Source organism: Carcharodon carcharias, chromosome 26 (assembly GCF_017639515.1).
Source record: "Carcharodon carcharias isolate sCarCar2 chromosome 26, sCarCar2.pri, whole genome shotgun sequence".
NCBI lineage: Eukaryota > Metazoa > Chordata > Chondrichthyes > Lamniformes > Lamnidae > Carcharodon > Carcharodon carcharias.
This window is the reverse complement of record NC_054492.1, coordinates 30,037,154-30,060,409: the sequence shown is the minus strand read 5'-3', so window position 1 is coordinate 30,060,409 and position 23,256 is coordinate 30,037,154. Positions and strand designations below refer to the sequence as shown.

General features: G+C 43.5%; 1 protein-coding gene across 3 annotated transcripts in view; it reads right to left on the bottom strand.

Moving 5' to 3' along the window:
* LOC121269892 (membrane progestin receptor gamma-B-like) overlaps positions 1–23,256 on the bottom strand; it is a 112,510-nt gene that overhangs the window by 73,992 nt on the left and 15,262 nt on the right. The window contains exon 1 of one of the 3 annotated variants that reach the window (XM_041174990.1): positions 3,680–3,699. The exons of the other annotated variants lie outside the window; for them this stretch is intronic. The gene's annotated coding sequence lies outside the window, so the exon portion shown is untranslated. Of the gene's footprint in view, positions 1–3,679; positions 3,700–23,256 lie in introns of those variants that run through there. 3 annotated transcript variants of the gene reach the window in all.

Genomic DNA, 23,256 nt, shown 5'->3' with positions numbered 1-23,256 from the left:
ATATTTCTTTTTAATCCATTGTTTCTCTTTGCTTCTCAGTTTTTCCCCTTCTCTTATCACTGTGCAAGTTAAGCTGCTAATGCTTCACAGCCCCCACAGCTCTTCATTCTGCCAACGCGTGGTGTGATGGCACATATCAGCAGACTTGTGCCTGGCTGCATGTCAGTAGGGTACTGGAGCATGCCATCTATTTTGAGATTCCTGGCCTGGCAGACGTCTCCACATTTCCTTTGTCTCCTGCATGGCAATGACAGGCAATCGGCAAAACAGGTCACTCTGCATACGGCACACAGGCAACCTGGTAATCCCCGTCCAATCACCCCATCCCCTCTCATGCCTCGTGGGAAGGCCAAGTGCTGGCAATAACAGCCACTCAATTAGAACAGTGGGAAGCACTTCATTACTCAGTCCAACTGCTTATGACAGGGTTCAAGTCAAACAGCAGGCAATGACTTCCAAACATAGAACTTGCATGAGATAATGAATATCACTGTGCCATGATTAAAGAGGAAATTGCTTAATTTCTGAGTTCAGAAAAGCTAAGAATTGTTTTGCCAATTACCCCCGTCTCTCCTGAAGGTTTTGACTCAGACTTTGAGAGAGGTTCAAAGGGTGTTACTGCCCACCTTGTGGTCATTCCTCAAGTGTGATCCGGCTTGGTCAGGGTTGGCAGACTGCTTTCACTGCACACAGTGGGAAGCACTCGATAGTGATGTGGAAATGAGTCGAGAGCAGCTCTCTCATCCCGGACCAGAGACTGAGCATTGGAACTTGTATTGTGGCTCAGCTATTCAGTCTCATTTTTTTTTATACAAATACATCTAACCTGAGGACTGAAGGGTGACCTACTATAGGTTTTCAAAATTATGAAGGCACTTGGCTGGGTAGCTGTGGAGAAGATGTTTCCACTTGACTAGAGGTCATAAATGTAAGATAGCCACTAATAAATCCAAAATGAAATTCAGGAGAAATATCTTTCCCCAGAGAATGGTCAGAATGTAGAACTTGCTATCATATAGAGCATAAGAAATAGGAACAGAATAGACCATTTGACCCCTCCAGTCTGCTCCGTAATTCAATAAGATCATGGCCGATCTTCTTGTGTTTCGATTTACACATTCCCATCTAACCCCAATAACCTTTGATTCCCTTGCCTAACAAGAATCTATCTACCTCTGCCTTAAAAAATATTCAGTGACCCCGCCTCGACCACCTTCTGAGCCAGAGAATTCCAAAGTCGCACAAGCCTCTGAGAGAAAAAAATTCTCATCTCTGTCCTAAAAGGGCAACTCCTAATTTTAAAACAGCACCCCCTGTTTCTGGACCCACCCACAAGAGGAAACATCCTTTCGACATCCACCTTGTCAAGGCCATTCAGCATCTTGTATACTTCAATCAAATCAGCCCTCACTCTTATAAACTCCACTGGAAACAACCCCAGTCTGTCCAGCCTTTCCTCATAAGATAACTCACTCATTCCAGGTATCAATCTAGTAAACCTCCTTTGAACCACCTCCAATGTATTTACATCCTTCCTTAAATAAGGAGACCAAAACTGCACACAGTATTCGAGGTACAGTCTCACCAATGCCCTGTATAACTGAAGCATAAGATCCTTACTTTTTTGTTCGATCCCTCTCTTAATAAAGGATAGCATTCCATTGGCCTTCTTAATGACTTGCTGTACCTGCATACTAACGTTTTGTGACTCATGTACTAGCACACCTAGATCGCTCCGCACCTCAGATTATGCAGCCGTTCTCCATTGAAGTAACACTCTGCTTTTTTGTTCTCCTTGCCAAAGTGAACAACTTCACATTTTCCCACATTAAACTCCATTTGCCAGATCTTGGCCCACTCACTCAAGCTATCTTATATCCATCTGCAACCTCCTCATGTCCTCTTCACAACATACTTTCCTACCTATCTTTGTGTTATCTGCATATTTAACTACCATGTCTTCACTGCCCTCATCTAAGTCATTGATTTAAATAGTAAGAAGTTGAAGCCCCAGCACAGACCCCTGTGGGACTCCACTCGTCACATCCTGCCAACCAGAAAAAGACCCATTTATGCATACTCTCTGCTTTCTGCCAGCCAGCCAGTCTTCTATCCTTGCTAATATGTTACCCCCTACACCATGCGCTTTCATTTTCTGTAATAATCTTTGATGTGGCACCTTATCAAATGCCTTCTGGAGATGCAAGTACAGTACGTCTACAGGCTCTTCTTTATCCACTGTGCATGTTACTCCTTCAAAAAACTCCAATAAATTGGTTAAACATGCTTTTCCTTTCACAAAAACATGCTGACTCTTCCTTATTGCCTTGAGCTCTTCTAAGTGCCCAGCTATAACCTCCTTAATGAACGATTCTAATAACTTCTGCATGACAGATGTCAAGCTAACTGGCCTATAGTTCCCATGCATACACCTTCACCCCTTCTTCTCCCTCCCAGAAACATGATAGGGTCCTCCTTGTCCTTACTTATCACCCCATCAGCCTCCACATTCAAAGGATCATCCTCCGCCATTTCCGCCAAGTCCAGCATGATGCCACCACCAAACACATCTTCCCTTCACCCCTCCAGCGGCATTCCGCAGGGATTGTTCCCTCCAGGACACCCTGGTCCACTCCTCCATCACCCCCTACACCTCAACCCCCTCCCACGGCACCTTCCCATGCAACCACAGAAGGTGCAGCACCTGCCCCTTTACTTCCCCTCTCCTCACCGTCCAAGGGCCCAAAGTGAAGCAGCATTTCACTTGCACTTCCCTCAATTTAGTCTACTACATTCATTGCTCCCAATGCGGTTTCCTCTACATTGGAGAGACCAAACGCAGAATGGGTGACCGCTTTGCAGAACACCTTCAGTTTGTCCGCAAGCATTACCCAGACCTCCCTGTCACTTGCCATTTTAACACTCCACCTTGCTCTCATGCCCACATGTCCATCCTTGGCTTGCTGCATTGTTCCAGTGAAACTCAACGCAAACTGGAGGAACAGCACCTCATCTTCCGACTAGGCACTTTACAGCCTTCCAGACTGAATATTGAGTTCAACAATTTTAGATCATGAACTCTCTCCTCCATCCCCACCCCCTTTCCGATTCCCCCCCTTTTTTTTTCCAATAATTTATATAGATTTTTCTTTTCCCACCAACTTCCATTATTTTTAAATGTATTTCTATCCATTGTTTTATCTCTACCTTTTAGCCTTTTTTGATTCCTTCACCCCACCCCACCCCCACTAGGGCTATCTGTACCTTGCTTGTCCTGCTTTCTACCCTGAATTAGCACATTCCTTAGATAATATCACCACCTTCAACACCTCTTTGTCCTTTTGTCTGTGACATCTTTTGGCTATCTCCACCTATCACTGGCCCTCTATCCAACTCTACTTGTCCCACCCACCCCTTAAACTGGCTTATATTTCACCTCTCTTCTATTTTTACTTAGTTCTGTTGAAGGGTCATTCGGACTCGAAACGTTAACTGTGTTCCTCTCCGCAGATGCTACCAGACCTGCCGAGTTTCTCCAGGTATTTTTGTTTTTGTTTTGGCCTATAGTTTCCCTGTTTTCTGCCTCCCTCCCTTCTTGAATATTTGCTACTTTCGAGTCTGACGGAACCTTTCCAGAATCTAGCGAATTTTGGAAAATTAACACCAGCGCATTGATTACCTCATTAGCCACCTATTTTAAGACCCTAGGATGTAGTCCATCAGGATCCGGAGACTTGCCAACCCGTAGCTCCATCAATTTGCTCAGTACTGTTTCCCTAGTGATTTCAATTTCACCAAGTTCCTTTCTCCCGTTCACTTCCTGATTTGTAGCTATTACTGGAATGCTTTTGTATTCTCTATAGTGGACACAGAAGCAAAATATTTGTTCATTTCTTCCACTATTTCCTTATTATCTACTACTAAATCTCTGCTGTCACTCTCTAGAGGACCAACACTTATTTTACTTACTCTTTTCCTTTTTAAATACCTGTACAAACTCTAGCTATCCGTTTTCACATTTCTAGCTAGCTTCTTCTCATTCTCTAATTTCTTTCTCCTGATTAACCTTTTAGTCATACTCTGTCATTCTTTATATTCTATCCTATCATCTGTCCTGCCACTCATGTTTGTGGACTTGTATGCTTTTTCCTTAAGTTTGATGCTTTCCTTAACATCTTTAGTTAACCACAGATGGTTGGTTCTCTCCTTAGAATTTTTAGAATAGAGGCAATGTAAGAGAAAGTTAGCTAGGTACGTGAGGGAGAAAGGTAAACAAGGATATGATGATAGGTGAAGTAACAACAACAACTTGCATATATATAGCACCTTTAATGTAGTAAAATATCCCAAGGTGCTTCACAAGAGTGTTATCAAGGAAACTTTGACTCCTATTCACATAAGGGCAAATGACCAAAAGCTTGGTCAAAGAGGTAGGTTGTAAGGAGCAACTTAAAGAAGGAGAGCGAGATGGAGGTTTAGTGAGAGAATTTCAGAGTTTATGGTTTCAACAGCTGAATGCATGGCTGGCAGTGGGTGGAGTAATTAACAATGGTAATGCAGAAGAGGCCAGAATTGGAGGAGCACAGAGACCCTGAGAATTGTAGGGCTGGTGGGGTCTCTGCAGAGAAGGAGATAAGGATCAGGTCCAGTGCGGGCATTGCGTACTCTGATTGGCAGGTGTCGTTGAGATTTTTCATCCTCGTAGTGGGGGTGCTGGGTTGCATCAGAGCTGAGTACCTTATCACAACTCTCAGAAACTTCTTAAAGTCTTCATGTGCAATGAGCTACTGATGAAGTGCAGTCACTGATGTTGTGAAAATGTGGCAGCCAACATGCACACAGCAAGATCCCATAAGCATTGATGGTATAATAATGACAAAACTCCCTGATCACTGGTGAATGATGTCTTGAGCTCTTTTAGCTCTTCACCTTCCTCAACTAAATTTAACAAATGTTTTTTTTTTAATATGAAGCCAGTACCTCTTTAAGGGGGTGGGGAAGAGGGAACTAAACAGTTGGAAAAGAAGAGTCACAGATGTTTGTGGCATCAGAACATTTCCTGTCAGGCCTGGCTGTATTTTTAAAGAAATACATGTTAGACCAGCACTCCCTTGTATTTCTATATTGGTCTCCACTCATGACCCATCTGCTGCTGGCAAACTGACTTCATTAATCCAAATGTAATGCAGTTAAATTCTTTCTCCTTCCTTTCAAGAAATTATGTTAGTGAAGAGTGATTATTTCTGGAACATTTTTTCCTCTCTCCTGGCCAGATTCAAGTTCCAAATACTCAGTGACTCCACATGCATAAATTGGTCATTTGGAGGTTTCTTAGAGAGATGCTGTTGGGTTCAAATGATTTCTATGTCCAATTTCAATACAAGTATGCTTCGGATATTATGTTGGTGCTGATTGTGGGTGTTGCCAACAAAGTCTCTATCATATTTAGAATTTGTCTTTTTTAAGAAAGACTTGCATCTATATGGTGCAATATCACAACTTTTAAAAATATCTCAAGCCACTTCACATGAATCATTTCAAAACAAGAATAAAATAATCTCTCCTAATGAACTAGTTGCATCATTGGAGTTTGGGAAGAAAAGAGTTTGAACGTTTGTAGTGCTTTTCACAACCTCACTAAAGCCCCTGCCTCCTCCTGATTGTCATGGATTTCTGAACTGAGCAAGTGAGACAGAAAGTGCCATGGTCAATAATGTCTGTAGAGGACATTGAGCTATGTGGTGGGGATGATGAGAACTTTACCAAGTATCTGCAGAACTAGAGAAAAGCTCTGGAAGACAGGGGCATGGAGATCAGTAGACCAAAGACCCAATTTATGGGCTGTCACATTGAGCCTAGGGAAGAGGATCGGAGTGAAGGTGCAAAGATCGTGGGTGAAGACTTGGGCCAGGATTTGACGACCCTGCTGCAGTGTGAATGCAGCGAGCCATTTAAATCTCTATTCAGTTCGGCAGGACAATAATATCTTGCCAGGCAGGAGGGGGCCGTAAAATCCTGGCCCTGGAGAAAGTGAGTAGTTTCAGGTACCTGGGGTCAGTGGTGGCCGAAGGTGGAAGCATGGAAATGGAAATTAAGTGACAGGTTGGCTCTGGTTGGAGTAATTGGAAGAAGTGGGGTGAGGTATTATGCGATAGAAAAGTATCGCTGAGACTGAAAGGAAAAATCTACAAGGCACTTGTGAGACCAGCCTTGTTACATCGTGCAGAAACTTGGGCAACATCTAGAAGAGAGACACTAATGAGATGTGGGAGCTGAGATGGATGTGTGGAGTAAAGAGAAAGAGTAACATCAGGAACCAGCACATTAGGGGGGGGTCGGTGAAGATTGTGGGAGCATTGAAGAAAGTAGCCGAGAAGAGATGGTCTGGTCATCTGTTGCGGAGAGAGAGGAAATGTAGTGAGGTAAGTGGTGGAGATGGGATTGCCAGGAAGAAGGAGAAGTGGAATGCCTAAAACCAGATGGAAGGATGTGGTAGCGAGAGACTTAAATGCAATGGGGATGGAAGAATAACAGGTGACTGACTAGAGGATATGGAAAAGGGTAATTGACCAGCACTGTGGGGACCCCAATTAAAATATGAGAAGCTGAAAGAGGAAGAAGAAGAAGATGTCCCAAAGCACCTTACAGACAATGAAGTACTTTTTGAAGTGTAGTCACTATCGTAATGTTGGAACTGAGCCATGCAATCTGGGAAAGGCTACGTTCAATCCCTGGTCTGGGCTAATATCAGACAGGGTAATGGGAGGGCACTGTTAGGGAAGTTGAACCAGCCACAGCTCCAAAGCTAGATCACTATTCTTTGATCTCCAGTGAAAAGTTCAAGTGCAGAGACATTGGATGATACCAGGGTTTTGCTCAGCTATGCCGTGCTCCCAGTGAAGGACAGCCAAATGGGAGAGGCAATGGAGGGTTCTACCCTGGCAACAACCAACCTTCCTTCACAATGGCAGAGGGAAAACTTGGGAGTGAGAGTGAAATAAAAAGCAGAATGATAACGCTGTGCATCAAATCAGCCATACGTACCATTTCCTTTTTAAATTTTTGGGCTTCATCTCCTGACAATACAGATGCTAATAAATTGATAAAGCCCATTCTTTAAACGCCTGGATAGAACTCTTGCACGTCTAGACTTCAGACAGAGATCCTAAATCTAGATGTTCCAAAATAAACCTCAATAGCCAGCAAGCAAACAGAAATACAAATCACCCCCCACCCCCCCCCTCCACTGAGCCCCAGGAAACATTCTGTTAAAGATTTGTGTGCTTAATGCATCTTTTGTAAAAAAAAAACCCATTTATAGTGATGTTGGGATAGTAAGCAGCAGCGATGTCACTGATTCATTGTGATGTCATGAATATGTAAAATATCATTTGTATCCTGCCTTCTGGCTGCAATGGTGATCACAGGATTATTTGAAAGTCAGGTAAAGAAGTCCTTTCAGACCGATTTCACAAGCATAAACCTTGCCAAGTATTGGAATGCTTTTTAAATTAGTCTTGGCCTCAGGGACCGGGTCTGGCACAAAACATTCTTTGTGCAGAGGACAAAGTGCCACTGAATTAACTTGAGTTACTTGGGATGGGCTGAGGTGGGTTGGGCTCTGTATTTACACTCATGATGTGGTTACAAGAATGCAGAGAAAGAATGTGCATTTACGTCATACTTTTCATAACATTAGGATATCCCAAAGAATATTATAGCCCTTGGAGTACTTTTGAAATGTAGTTACTCTTGTAATGTAGTATATGTGGAGACCAACTTGCACACAGCAAGATCCCACAAACAGCAATAAGACCAGTTAATCTGTTTTAGTGACACTGATTGAGGGATAAATATTGTCTAAGAAACCAGGGAGAGGTCACCTAAAATAATAGCATGGGATCTTATCGAAGGCAAACTTGGCTTAATGGCTCATCCATAAGTTGGCAGCTCCAACAGTGTAGCATTTTCTCAGTACTGTACTGTACTGGAGTGTCAGCCTAGATTTTGTGCTCAAGTTACTGGAGTGGGATTTGAACCTATTCCATATGTTTATCACCACCAATTCCATTTACTTATCAGCAGGTGATCCTGGTTTAGATTCAAAATTTACAGCCCTCCCAGTCTGGACTTTCAATTGACTGAAAAACAAAAGTAGAGGTAAAATGCTTTGACACAGCGGGGACAGTCTGTGTGGTAAAATGCTAAGGTTGGTGGTAAAATCACTGTTTTACAACACAGTGGCCGGGATTTTCCGGCCCCATCACGGGCAGGACCCTCCATGGGCGAGGTAGCTCCCCAGCCAGAAGCCCATTGACTTGCGGCGGGACCGGAGGGTCCTGGCGATGGGTGGGTGTGGAAAATCCCACTCACTATCTCCTCTGACTGATGGCGTTTTTTTAATCCTAACTGGGCTGCTGTAGTTTGGGACAGACAGAGCTCAGTGTTAAAGGACTGTTGGATCCTAGTCATCAGATTGTTGGATCCTGTTCGCACGCTTGTTATAAGTGGTGGCTGAGTTGCTATTATTGATAGAGTTGATCAAAAGATACTTCATAAGTGGAAAATCTTGGTTTATTTACAAAAGTACTTAGCAGCAACTAAACATGTGCTTACACTGCAAACTCTATCTCTACACTGCCTAACTACTAACTACTGACAACAGGCTACCAACTATAGAGGTAGCCCGCGCTATTCTGCTGTTGGATACTAAGATCATGTGATCTTACTTAATAACATTCTTCTTAAAGGTATATTACACCATCAGATTACCGCAAGGGTGGACCCATGATATATGAGCATTCACCTGCCTGTTGCACTGTGTCCATATTAGACCTGTTGGAGACCCGTTAAAAGGACAGGCCCATCCTCTACGCTGCTTCTGACAGCAGTTTTCAGGATTACAAAGATTTCCGTCCTTGACATTATTGCAGTTGAGGAGTTCAACTCATTTGTGTTGCCAATGGATGGCAGGAGCAGGTGTACTGAGCAGTGCTGCCCATGTTAAGCAAAATATAACTGGTAGCTTTCTTCAAATGATTCTCTCCACTGGTCAAAAGACATCTACTCGGGGCTCAGATCATGGCTAGAACCTTGGACCTTCCAGGTCTGAATGACTCAGTATAAAGCCAGGCAGTGCACATACCAACTGAGACATCAGGAAAGCTCTGGAACTTACGCCTTCCTAATTTAACTCTAAAGTGTCAGCCATGGTTCAGTTGGTAGCACTGTTATCTCTGAGTCACAAAGTTCCAGCTTCAAGACCCACTCCAGGACTGACACTTGAGTGCCATACTAAGGGTCAATTGCACTGTTGGAGATGCTGTCTTTCAGATGAGATGTTAAGCTGAGGCCCCATCTGTCTGCTCGGGCGGATGTAAAAAATTCTACAGAACTATTTTGAAGACCGGGGAATTATCCCCCATATCCTGCCTAATATTTATCCCTCAATTAAGATCACAAAAATCAGATTATCTGATCATTATCACATTGCTGTTTCTGGGATTTTGCTGTGCGCATACTGGCTGATGCATTTCCTGCACTCTAACAATGGCTACATTTCAAAAGCACTTTATTGGCTGTAAGACACTTTGGAACATTCAGTGGCTGTAAAAAGCTTTAGAAATGCAAGTCTTTCTTTTACCTTGTTTTTAACCACAGACGTTTCATTCTTCTGAATCTGCATTGCACCCCTCCAAGGCCAAGGTAGCTCACCCAAACTGCAACACGAAAAGCTTAAGTGCGGTACTCCAGATGAGGTCTAACCAAGGCTCTGAACAGCTGAAACATAATTTCTTCCTCTTTGTTTATCCAGTCCTCTTGAGGTAAAGGCTGGTGTTCCATTAGCTTTTTTGATCATTATTTTTTCTGCTCTACTGGTCTTTATTCTTTTATGTATGTGGACATCCTTTGCTCCCTTGAAATTTCTAGCTCGTTGCCATTAAAAAAAATTCCAGTTTATCTTCCTTGGTTTCAAAGTAGACGACTTCACACAACACTCCATTGAACTCTATTTGCCACAGCTTTGTCCATTTTCTCTGCTTGTTCCTGGTCTCTGCTATTCCTGGGTCCCATCTACACAACTTACTGTACCTCCTAATTCAATGTCCCCTGCAAACTTGTACACACACATCTCTATTCCTTCATTCGGGCAACTGAAAACTAGTCAATTCCTGTTGATTTTAAGAGAAACTTTCCTCCCAATCTACAACAGGGCATGTCTCACAGCAAAACTGACCCCAGAATGTGGCTGACAAAGAGCTTAAAGGGTCAAACTGAGATACACAGTTTCTCCTTAGGAATAGAATAATGCACTGTGCATTACATGGTATAATATTTTTCTCCTTGTGAAACTCTATGTTCCATCTAACTGCGAACATACTTAAACGTAGCTACTAATTTACATCAAGTCAAACTGGTACCTGTTATGTGGGAGATAAACACTGGTGTATTTTAGAAACTTTCAGTTCCCAATGGGACAACAGAAATCAGAATCAACAACAACTTATGTTTATATAGCATCTTTATCATAGTGTAACATCACGTGGCGCTTATAACCAGGTAAAGAAAACTGGCATTGAGCCAAAGGAGGAAGCATTAGGACAGGTAACCAAATGTTTTTCTAAGACGTAAGTTTGTAAGGGGAGTTTTAATTAAGGATAGAGAGAGAGGAGCAGAAACGTTTGGGAAAGGAATGCCAGAGCTTAGGGCCCAGACAGCTGAAGGCACGACCAATGTTGGGACGAAGGGTGTAGGGCGGTGGTGGGGGGGGGGGTTTGCACAAAAGGGCCAGAGTTAGAGGAACGCAGAATTCTCGGAGGGCTGTCGGGCAGTTATAGTGAGAGGACGGGACAAGTCCATGGGGAAAATAGAACTCAAGGACGAGGATTTAAAAATAATGGTGGACTGGGAGCCATTGTAGGTCGGCGAGCACAGCACTGAAGGGTGAAAGTGATTTGATGTGAATTAGGACACCAATTAATTAGAGATTAATTAATTGATCTGAGAAAGTCATCAACCTGAAATGTTAATTGTTTCTCTCTACACAGATGCTGCCTGAACTGCTGAGTATTTCCAGAATTTTCCATTTTTAATTCGGGCATGTGTTGGTCCTAAGTAAATACTTGTACCCGTATATACATCTAGGAAAATGTTAGATGTTCATTGACGCTGAAGATAACTCTCACTGTGAGACACTAAGATATGTTTTTTTCCAGAGATGGGACTTTGCTAAACACAGTTAAATCCAACATCAACACCAAGCTAGTGTAAGTTCATCTCAGGAAAATAACTTTATTCATTCATGGGATGTGGGCATCATTGGCTAGGCCAGCATTTACTACCCATCCCTAATTGCCCATGTTCAGATGGCATTTAAGAGTCAACCGCATTACTGTGGGTCTGGAGTCACATATAGGCCAGACCAGATTTCCTTCTCTAAAGGACATTAGTGAACCAGATGGGTTTTTACAACAGCCAGTAATGGTTTTGTGGTCATCATCTGATGTTTAATTCCAGATTTTTAATTGAATTCAAATTTCTGCCATGGTGGGATTTGAACCTGGGTCCCCAGAGCATTACCCTGGGTCTCTGAAATACTAGTCCAGTGACAATACCACTATGCCACCACCTCACCTAATATGGAAGGCACTTCTTCCCCAAAACAATTTTCTGTTGCTGCACCCAGTGGGTTCCAAAATGGTCATTCCACCACAGCTCTTGTCTAAAACCCCTTTAATTGAGGCCAGTATGTTTCCTTGAGTTTGGGGTGTAATTTTCCAAACTTTTAACCTCCAGAGGTAAAAAAAACTGACTGAATTGTGAAGGTCAAATGTGCCATTTCTAGTTATATGGAATTTCTGTTAATTGTTTACTATTAGTTACAAATTACTGTTAAGAATAACATTCTTATCATTCAGCAGTAAACCTGAGGAGCTCACTCTTAAAGTGCCTTAATGTGTCTCGCCAAGGGTGTAGTCAGTAAATCCATTGCCCAACTGTATTGACACAACAATAATAATTTGTAATTATATAGTGCCTTTATCATGGAAAAACCATCCCAAGACATTTCACATAAGTAACCACAAACAGGTGAACAGGTTTTAAGAAGCGTCTTAAAGGAGCAGACAGGCGGAGGGGTTTAAGGAGGGAATTACGGAGATTATGCTTTGGCTTCATAAGGGAGGGCCGCCAATAGCAATGTGATTAAAACCAAAAATGTGCAGGAGGCCAGAATTGGAGGAGTGCCGAGATCTTGAAGGGTTATAGGGCATGATGAGGTGGCAGATACAAAGGGGGTGAAAGAGGGTGCCATTTGGAAGCAAGGTGCCATATTTTCACCATGATGGAGAGCCTCTCAATCATGGTGAAAATGGCAGAAGAGTCTGGAGACCCTGTACATGGCACTTCCTATTTTCATGGGGGTGGGAATGGAGTCAGGCCAGGGTTCGCACACGCGCACTGCTGGCTATTTAAATCATCAGCTGACTCCACTGAAGTGGGATTTTGGTAGACCAGGAGTGTGAAACCCAACATGTGCAGATTAGACCAGATAAAAGCTGTTCTGAACTTGGTAGATTAGTTTGGATAGCCAGGGTACCCCTTTGGAGAGGTAAGGCACCCTTCGAATATGATCCTGGGACACCTTTGGTAGATGCAAGGGACCCTTTGAGACTGTTGAAAGTAAACATAATTGTGTGTAAAAAGTCCATTAACTCATTTGAACTGTCAACGCTGTTAAAGGACTGTCAAAGAACTGTCAAAACTGTCAAAGAATCATCAAAACTCATTGGAACTGTCAAAGCTGTTAATAGATTTAACTCTGCTGGGTTTTAAATCTAAAAAACAGCCTGGAGCTCAAACAAACATCAGTGCTTGATATTTTATTCTGTCTGTTGACATAAGCCTGAGGGTTATCATGGTAGGATTTGTGCTGCAATGGCAGCTTTTACAACCTAACATTATCACAGTGGGGTGCCTGTCAAAGGAGCAGCTTGATTGACAGCTCCAGGTGGTTTTAGAATAGAAATGTTTGTTTTCATAAGAGCTTAGTTGAAGGAATTTCAATGTATTGAATTTACTTTTTAATCAATGAGTGATTTTTAAAAATAGTGACATCACCAATAGGCAGATAACTTTATTTTATGTCAGCATGGTTCCTGAGGTTTGCCCATGGTGGATACTAGATGAGCTGGCATGGAGGGGTAAGGGCATATGAGTGACCATGGAGGGTGGGTACAGGGGCTTGAGGTGCCATAGGTTGGAATGGATGGAGCACAGTGAGTGTAGAGGGTGAGGGTGTAAGGGCGATGAGGAGTGAGGAATGAAGGGCTGCTTTTGTTTTAATAATTTTTCAAATTAAATTCAACAAAGTGCCAGAGCACAGAGGCAGGCCTTTTTGCCCAGCCCACCTCCAAACCCAGCAGCCCCTGCACTCGTTCTGAGGGCAGCAGACCCTATTTCTAATCCTGCCCGCCCTCCGGAATGAAAATCGGAACTGCGGGTGGCCAATTCTAAAGGCCGGGTCTGCAGAGCTGGGAACTCTCGCATCTCTGCACAACCAGCCTAGGAGTGAAAATCTGGGTGAGAATAGGGGGTAGATCACTGAGTACAGTGGGTCATAGATACAGGGGCTTAAGTGTCTGAGCATCCAGTGAACGTTCCATATCTGAAATACTGATCCCTGTTTTTTCTCATATTTGTCCATCTTAATAATGTAGAATCTCCAATTTTAATCCCCAATCTTAATAATGTAAAAAATCAAAAACTCTTCACCAGCACCCAGAAGGTTAATTTGACAATTCTGCCATTAAACTGTGTATTTACTGAGAGCATAAATGCATATGACTTGAATGTTTGTCGTGATTGAATTTTCTGGCTGTACTTTCCATTAGTTGATCGTTAGCTGTTGTCTCAGGCTGATATCAGCTCTGGTATTTTCTTCCTAAACCTAAAGTAAGTGTTTCAACAAGTTAACCTGTTAAAATCAAGGACTTTCCAACCTCACTCTTAAACCAATGAACTGGCTGACATGGGACACAGCTGAAACCCTGTGAGTCTCGTATTGCCCTTCACTGAATGTGCGCAATGGGCCATTGTCGACACTTCAGAAAGTATTCCACAAATTGGCTCTGTAACATCTAGAATTCATAAAAGGTGCTATATATATGCAAATCCTTTCTTCATGGGTTTCAGCAGGTTCATTTTACATTTGTTCTGTCCTTTGCTTGCTCACGTTTTGATTTTTTTAACCTTATCCTCCTGCTATCCTGAAGGAAAGGCCTCCCTGATGTAGAATGGTTCCACTGGTGAGCCACTTTCCAAAACTGCGTGTTTCTGAGTTTATACATCCAGCAATGAGGTGTCACTGAATAGGAACCTTGTCTCATTTTTCTTAATCTAGTTCCAAGAGTGCTGGGGCCATTTGTAGTGCCTTAGTTCCACTGTAGCTCACTCAATACAGTCCACCAATCAAAACTGGGCTGGAATGGGTAGTAGCAGGCCAGGTGACAAACTTCGGCCATGGGTCTTGGTGGATCAGTCCAGCGCAGGACTGAGGGGGTGCTGCATTGTCAGAGGTGCCGGTCCCTGAGTGAGATGTTAAACTGTGGCCCTGTTTGCCCACTTCTGTGGCTCAGGTCAATATTCACAATCCCATAGCAATCTGAAGAAGACCACTGAGTTCTCCCAGTGTTCAGGACAACCTTTTATCCAATTTCCAGTCTGTGGGATTTTACTTTGTCGGATACTGGCTTCTGAGTGTGTCCTAGATAACAACAATATCTCTACTTCAAAGTGATTTATTGTCTGGGAAGAACTAGTGGACATTTCTGAGAGATGCAATATGATCTAGTTAATCGGGGGAACACTGTGAATGGTTGCTTTTCCTCTCAAGCACTTACAGCTCTTGGCAAAAATTAGTGTGTTCAAATGACTGAGGGCCCTGAAATGTCCATCACAATGATTGCCCACTAACAATGATTGGTAGGTTGACTATTTCAAACGTACATCTGTCAAACATCATTCGACACCAGACTGATCATTTTTGACATTTGCTATATTGATCACTTAAGATTTTCACAAGAATGAATGGGGGACAGAGAGCAGAAATGAAATGCAGTGTGCTCTGAGGGCAAACGTCAAATAGGATATTGAGTGTCAACTAGTGAGATACCATATGGAAGAGACTGTGAGCAGCAGTTAATAGAAAAATAAAGAGATAAGGATTGAAACGCTGCAGGTCTGGTCTATGGAAGATCAGTTATTCTTTGCTACTGGGCCTTAGTGAGATCGCAACTGGAGTATTGTGTACAGTTTTGGTCTCCTTACTTAAGAAAGGACATGATTGCATTAGAAGCTGTTCAGAGAAGATTCATTCAACTGATTCCTGGGATGAAGAGGTTAGCTAATGAGGAAAGGTTGAGCAGGTTGGGCCTATACCCATTAGAGTCTAGAAGGTTGAGAGATGATCTTATTGAAACATATAAGATCCTGAGGGGACTTGATGGGGTGAATGCTGAGAGGATGTTTCCCCTTGTGGGGGAATCTAGAACTAGGGGCACGGTTTAAAAATTAGAGACCTCCCACTTAAGACTTAGATAAGATATTTTTTTTCTCTCAGAGGGTTGTTAGTCTGTGGAACTCTCTTCCCCAGAGAGCAGTGGTGGCTGGGACAATGAATATATTCAAGGCTGAGTTAGACAGATTTTTGATCAACAAGGGAGTCAAAGGTTAAGGGGGAGCAGACAGGAAAGTGGAGTTGAGGCCACAATCAGATCAGCCATGATATTATCGAATGGTGGTGCAGGCTCAAGGGGCCGAATGGCCTACTCCTGCTCCTAACTCTTGTGGTCTTGTGCTCGTATGTTCTTTTAAATAGGTTTAAAGAAGTGTGAAACACTGGAACAAATCTTAACCTGCATTAATCTACAACAAAGCAAGATTCCAAGGCAATTCTGTTTACCATGTAGATTATTCAATAGCACTGCAGATACAGTGATAAAGGAGCAATTTAATTTGGAGTGCCCTAGTGCACCCCATTTCTATCAGCCCTTGAGAAACCATGTTACAAGTGAAGCACTATGTCCCTGTTGGTGGAAAACATGACACTATTCAAGGTGGTTTCACTCCCCTCCCAATGGGACCAAATCACCGCTTGTGACAGTGCAAAATGGTGGCATTCCTCGCAGACTGAGCTTCCAATTCACGATCAGCGATACAAATTTGCACAAAGCCGAACCGTGCAGATCTTCCTCAGACATCAGGGAGCTTCCGCAGCCAGAGTCAGCCAACCTCCCTCACACAAGATGCTAAATGGGATGGCAGGACTCATTGTTACCGAGTTTTTTTTCTCAAAGCAGTCGTGGAAGGCATGGGCAGTGACCCAACGAAATCATTACCTCTCAAATTGTGCACCTCTGTTTAGAAGCAAACATAGAGGTTATGACACAGAAACAGGCCATTCGGCCCAACCACTCTGTGTTGGCATTTACCCTCCACCTGAGCATACAGTCGAAAACACATTTAACCCCTAGTTAGGAGAATGTTTCCCTAAGCTGAGGAATCTAGAACTAAGGATCACAGTCGCAGAATAAGAGGTTGACTTTTTAGGCTGAGATGAGGAGAAATTTCTTCACTTAGAAGGCTGTGAATCTTTGGAATTCTCTACCCCACAGGGTTGTGGATGCCCAGCCATTGAGAACATTCAAGACAGAGTCAACAGATTTTTGTGTACTAAAGAAATGAAGGGACCTTGGAATAGGGCGGGAAGATAGAGCTGGCACATAAGGTCAGCCATGCTTGTACTGAATGGCTAAACAGATTCAAAGGGCGGAACAACCTACTCATGCTCCTATTTTTTCTGTTCTTATAGTTTCTGTCTCAACCATTAACCCTGTCAGTGAATTCCACAACCTCACAATTCTCTGTAAAGAGGTGTCTCCGGTCCCCTGTTCCTCTTTATGTTTAATCTTGTGTCTATGTCTCCTTGTTGTAAGCCCCTCAACTACTAGAAACAGTCTCCTCCTATTTATATATATATAAAAACAAAAATAAAAACAAAAAAACTGCAGATGCTGGAAATCCAAAACAAAAACAGAATTACCTGGAAAAACTCAGCAGGTCTGGCAGCATCGGCGGAGAAGAAAAGAGTTGACGTTTCGAGTCCTCATGACCCTTCGACAGAACTTGAGTTCGAGTCCAAGAAAGAGTTGAAATATAAGCTGGTTTAAGGTGTGTGGGGGGCGGGGGGGGGGGGGGGGGGGGGGGGGGTGGAGAGAGAGAGAGAGAGAGAGAGAGAAGTGGAGGGGGTTGGTGTGGTTGTAGGGACAGGCCCTACAACCACATCACCCCCCTCCACTTCTCTCTCTCTCTCTCTCTTCGCACCCCCCCCACACACCTTAAACCAGCTTATATTTCAACTCTTTCTTGGACTCGAACTCAAGTTCTGTCGAAGGGTCATGAGGACTCGAAACGTCAACTCTTTTCTTCTCCTATTTATCCTGTTCCATTCTTTCACAATTGTAAATATTTCTATCATGTTACTCTGTACTCTGTATTGTCATATGTGACCAGATAGAGTTTCTCTCTGAGCTTACTTTAATACTTATACAAGAAATTCCTATATTGCCAATTTTAACCAGTTTATTTCAACCAGGTGGATGAGGGCACAGACTCAGGCTGGCCAGTCAACTGATCCCAGCTTGTATGTTCATAAAGGGTCTATAATCCCTTATAACATCATCCAACAGTTAAAAATTACTCCAAGCACTTTGGCTTCCATTAACAACAACTTGCATTTATATAGCCCCTTTAAAATATTCCAAGATGGTTCACAGCAGGGGTAAACAGATAAAAGTTCACACTGAGGCAAAGAAGGAGATATTGGTACAGTTGACCAAAAGTTTGGTCAAAGAGGTAGGTTTTAGGGAGTTTCTTAAAGGAGGAGAGAGGCAGAGAGAGGGACACATTTCAGGAAGGGAATTCCAGAGAGTAAAGCCCAGGCAGTTGAATGCATGGCCACCAAGGGAGTAGGTGATGCACAAAAGTAGTCAGTTCCTAATTCAAAGGATGCACTTTGGAGCAAGTCTCTTGATAGTGGACATTGCTTTGTGCAGGTTCATCACAGAAAGGGAAACAGAATTAAAAAAAAATAATTAGACACAGGCTAGAAGTTCAGAAGGCTGAAAGCTTGTCATTGCCAAGTGAGCTGATATCAGAATGGTGGCAATAAGAAATAGTACTATAGACCCCCAATGCCCACGCATTTGGAAATGGAAAACACCATCCAGGGCTCTCGCTCTGGATTAGTGTCCAGTGAGCCCCAGGTGGAAGGTGCGCAGGCAGATAGGAAGATTGACCTTAGTTGTGATGTTCTTCATGGCTCAATAGTCTGTTGACACTCATCACTGAAGCTCATACATGAGAGTGGGCACTTTGGGGAGATATAGGGAGGGGAAAGTGTGGAACTGTGAGCACCATTGGGGAAAAAATAACATAAATACTTGTTCTGAGGTAAAAGTAGTTGTCCTCTCATTAACCTCTTAACCTCCTCCAGACCCAACAAGGAAAGTGAACCTTTGGTTGGTCGAGCATAACAGGTGCAAAATATGGTTCCCAACTCTGGTTGGGTGCATTCCTGGAGGGTTCATCACATCATTCTGTCCCACACTCCAGCTATTGGTCCGTTCTCCAGATGCACTGTCTTCCCACAGTCAATTAGAAAGGGAACAAATCCTATATTGCCCAATTGGAGTCAGCTTGACTTCTAAGTGAAACACCCCCACAACAACCCCGCTTCCCCCGCCCCCGACCCCAATATTTTTAGAAATAATAAATTAGTGTTCCAAAAAAATGAAAACAGTAAATAATTTTGTTTAAAGCTGGTAGGATTTTTCTCCCTGGGTTACACTAGACACCAGGACAACCCTTGAGGTTTGGAAATGGGAGTGCAGATGTCTGTACAAATCAACAGTGTTGAGCAGTACCACACCAGAAATCATTAACCAGAATCCTTGCATTTTCTAACACTCAGATCGCCTTGACAATAAAGCAGAGGTTTTTGGTCAACGTTCATACTATCAAAGGCCGCAAAAGGATCAACTAACAATCTCAAATATTCTACAGCCACTCCTCAGGCCAAATGAAACGCATTTTAAAAATTAACATAATTAAATATCTCCTCACAGGCTTATCTTCCGGAGATAACATCGAGTAAGTAAAGGAATGTATTTACTAAATATAAAGCTGTTTTGGAGTACAATGATCATTTTAATACAATCGTGCTGAAATAACACATAACAGAGAAAGTAGTTCCTTTTTAAAAATCTATTATTACTGCTATCTCAAAGTGAGTTCTTACACATGCATCTTGGCAAGATCATATCAAGAGTTTTGCGATGTGTGTAAACAATTCAAGTCACGCAAAGTTGTTCCTCCCCTTTATTTACCAGAAGCCTGCCTGATAGAGGGCAATGCAAGTAAGAGGACAGACATGAATAATTAGCACTCTTTTCATTAGGAGAGAGAAAATTAAAGGGCAATTTGATAAAGGTGTTTTAAAATTATGAAGCAATTAGGAAAAGGTAGATAGAAACAGACTCGTGGTTGAGGCAATTTGGATTCAAGGTTAGAAGCAAGAAATCTAGGACAGAGTTATGCTATGGTATTAGTGCTGGAGCTACTGATTAAAGCAGAGCTCTTGAGGCTAGATTAGAGAGGAGGGTGAAGAACTATGTGAATAAAATGATATAGGGACAGTGAAGTCACCGGGATTAGGACTGCTTGTGTGAAGGATAAACAAGCCAAAAGGAAGTTCAAGTGCTGCTGACACGTCCCAGGGGTCCAAAACAAATGCATCCCACTCCATCAACCGATAAATCCAGATCCTCAGTGAACTGACAACTCAATTAACAAGCTCTTGGATTTTAGATACAGGCAAGCAAGGGTTAACAGCTTTACAACACCTTTCCCCAAGCAGGCAACATAATTTGCCTAGTGAAACTTGACCTTTTCCTAGGAAGTAGCATGGTCTCTAAACTTTTGTCAAGTGCTAACTGCTTTAAGAATCCTATGGCTGATACCACCAATTCTGATCTTCTGTGGTCTAACAGTAGAAGCCATCCACCAGATAACCCTAACTGGGAAATATTAAGAGAGAAATAATGCAATAGGAAACTGGATTGCATCATCCAACTGTGTCCGTGTGTGAGGACATTCTAGGGTGTATGTACTTTTATTTTTGGCTTCATAAGGAAACCATGTAGAAAAGCAAAAATGGGATTTCATTTTTCCTCAATAGGAGGAGGACTGTCATGGTGTGTAGTTACGATGTTACAAATTTTGTAAAAAAAACTGTACTCTCTTTCAAAGATGGACATGGTGGGCCTTAAAATGGCTACCAAGTGTCACCTGGATCTATAACTGCAATGTTGTCAAGCTTCCGGAAGGCCCCAAGTGGACTACAAGCAGATATACACAGACATGAAAAGACCTTTTAATAAAAGCAAAATACTGAGGATGCTGGAAATCTGAAACAAAAACAGAAAATGCTGGAAAAACTCAGCAGGTTTAACACCATCTGTGGAGAGAAAGACAGGGTTAGTGTTCTGAGTCCATATGACTCTTCTTCAGAGTTAAAGTGAAGTAAAAATCTGATGAAATTTATACTGTTTAAGGTGCGTGGAGCAGGTGAGGCTGGATAGAAGGCCAGCGATAGGTGGAGGCAAAGGAGAGATGGGCAAAGGTGTCATGAACAAAAGGTCAAACGGGTGTTAATGGTGGTAGTATGGGCTAAAGGAGGTACTGATGGTGGCATTAAGGTCAGAAAGCAGAATGTGGCAATAGGTGGACAAGGGTAAACACTCTGGAAAGAACAACATGAACAAATGTAAAAATCTGACTAAATTTATACTGTTTAAGGGCGGGGTGCTCACCCTTGTCCTGCTATTACCACATTCTGCTTTCTGACCTGCTTGAGCCAGTGCCACTACCATTAACACCCTTTGACCTTTTGTCCATGACATCTTTGCCAATCTCTCCTTTCTCTCCACCTATCCCTGGCCTTCTATCCAGCTTCACCTGCTTCACCCACCTTAAACAGTATAAATTTCATCAGATTTTTACTTCTCTTTAACTCTGAAGAAGAGTCATATGGAACGTTAACTCTGTCTTTCTCTCCACAGGTGCTGTTAGACCTGCTGAGTTTTTCCAGCATTTTTTGTTTTTGTTGTAAAAGACCTTTGAAGTTCAATGAATCTTCAAGCAGAAATGGCTTTCCTTGAAGGTGTGAATAGTCCCTTCCTGTCCCAAATATGGAAGAATTGAGCCATTCAAGTTAATGGCTGATACATTTAAAAAATCATTACCTTGGCTAAAAGACAATGGCTAAAATAAGCCCCAGACATGGGCTAACCAGGGTTCTTATTTGAAACATGATTCAGCATTTTAATACAGTGGCCATTTTGGCTTGCCTGCCAAAAGTATAGAAAAGGCAGAGCAAGCTGCCTAGCGACAGAACCATCTTGAAACATCTTCAGAGAAATAGAAACTATTTCTCAATAGGGAGAGACACAGAAAAGCATCCAGGAAACTGTCAAGGGCTCTGCTGTAAGTAACTGGGTAGCTTAAAAATGTTGCGGCTGCAGGCCAGAAGCAAGGAACCTTATCTCTTCCCTGTATCCTGCTCCATCTACTAAGTTTACCCGTGGAAGCAGCCTCCAGCCATTCAACTGTGGAAGCCATCACAGCTGCTGAGACAATTTTACACCTCAAAACCTTCACCTCAGACATGCAACATCCCAGCTTCAAAATACCGGGCTTGCACTGAATAACAGAGACTGAATAGATTAAATTTTTATAAGTATTGTTTTATCCTCATCTGTAACTGTAAATCTGTAATCGTTGAGTGCCAATGGGCAGACTTTTCTGGATGGCGGTGGAGGGGGGGTGTGGAGCGGGAGCGGGACTGATCGCTACTCGCAATTGGGTCCGCGCCTCCATTTTACGCGGCCAGGCCAATTAAGGCCCGCCCAGCATCCTTCATGACTCCCGTGCATGACTTGTTGCACTCTGGAAGGGTGAGGACAATTTTGGCTTTGGTCACTTAACCCAGCAGGTCAGCTTTCCCCCCCTGGTGTGCCCACCCCCCACAAGTCTGAGTGTAGTGACTGCATTGAATCATTGATGACATGTGTCCTTCGCTGGGTGGGCCAGCAGATATTGCCCATGCTGAGGTCACCCTGAGAGGGTGGTGAAGAGATGGGTTCTGCACCCACAGCACGTGGTACACTGAGGCCCACGTTACTGTTTTGGGGGCAGCCTGGAGGAGCTGCACCTGGGCACTGTGCTGGAACTGCAGGATATGTCCAAGTCAGGGTGATGAGATGCTGGGGAGGGGAGCTTCAAGGCGGGGTGGCAACGAACCATCTGCTGCCCTCTGCCCTCCACGTGCTTGCGTCTCCTTGCTATGGAAGGATATACTGTGTGGTGCCTAATGTGATGTAGGCAGTATGTGGCCGGGGGAGGGGGTGGGGGTGGGGAACAAGCCTAACATCTTTGTGTGAGTGTTTGGCAGCAGCGGGGTGGGGAGGCACTGGAGCCCTGGTATGTCCCACCCTGGTTGGGGTGGGCCGCGCGCGAAGAGAGTCCATGTGCAATTTGCTCTAGTCAATGCTCGTCTCTCATTTTCAGGAGAAGAATACTCGTAACGTGGCAGAGCGTATGAGGACTGGTGGTAGCCAGGCGCAGATCGCCATTCTCAGCCGGTTCGAGCAGGAGGCCCTGGATTTGGAGAGGCGCCATGTGCCCAGGTCCACTGGTATCGGTGAGGCTGGTGTGTTTCCCCAGCAGTGTGGTCAGCATTGTCCTCCCAACAGTCATAGCAGTGCTGAATGCTCAGGGATCTAATTTGCAACATGGCTTGACCATTTCTAATGGAAGGATGAGCGTGTAATGATCCAGGGGACAGGGATGCACATTGACATTGTCTCCTCATTAACTGATCCAATGTCCTTGTTCTTCCTTTCAGCATCACCGGAGCAGGGCTGGGAGGAGGAGCAGCAGAAACTCCCTCTCACATCTGAGGGCCCTGAAGTCTCACCAGTGTCACACCATCTCTGCCAGGCAGGCACCAGCTCAGATATTAGCCCCTTGGTGAGAGTTAGAACATTGGCTAGTATCCTGGGGCACAGTGGTGAGGGCACTTCACAATTGCTGGAGGAGCTGGCAGAGACAGAGAGTGCCCATGGCTCCAACAGTCGG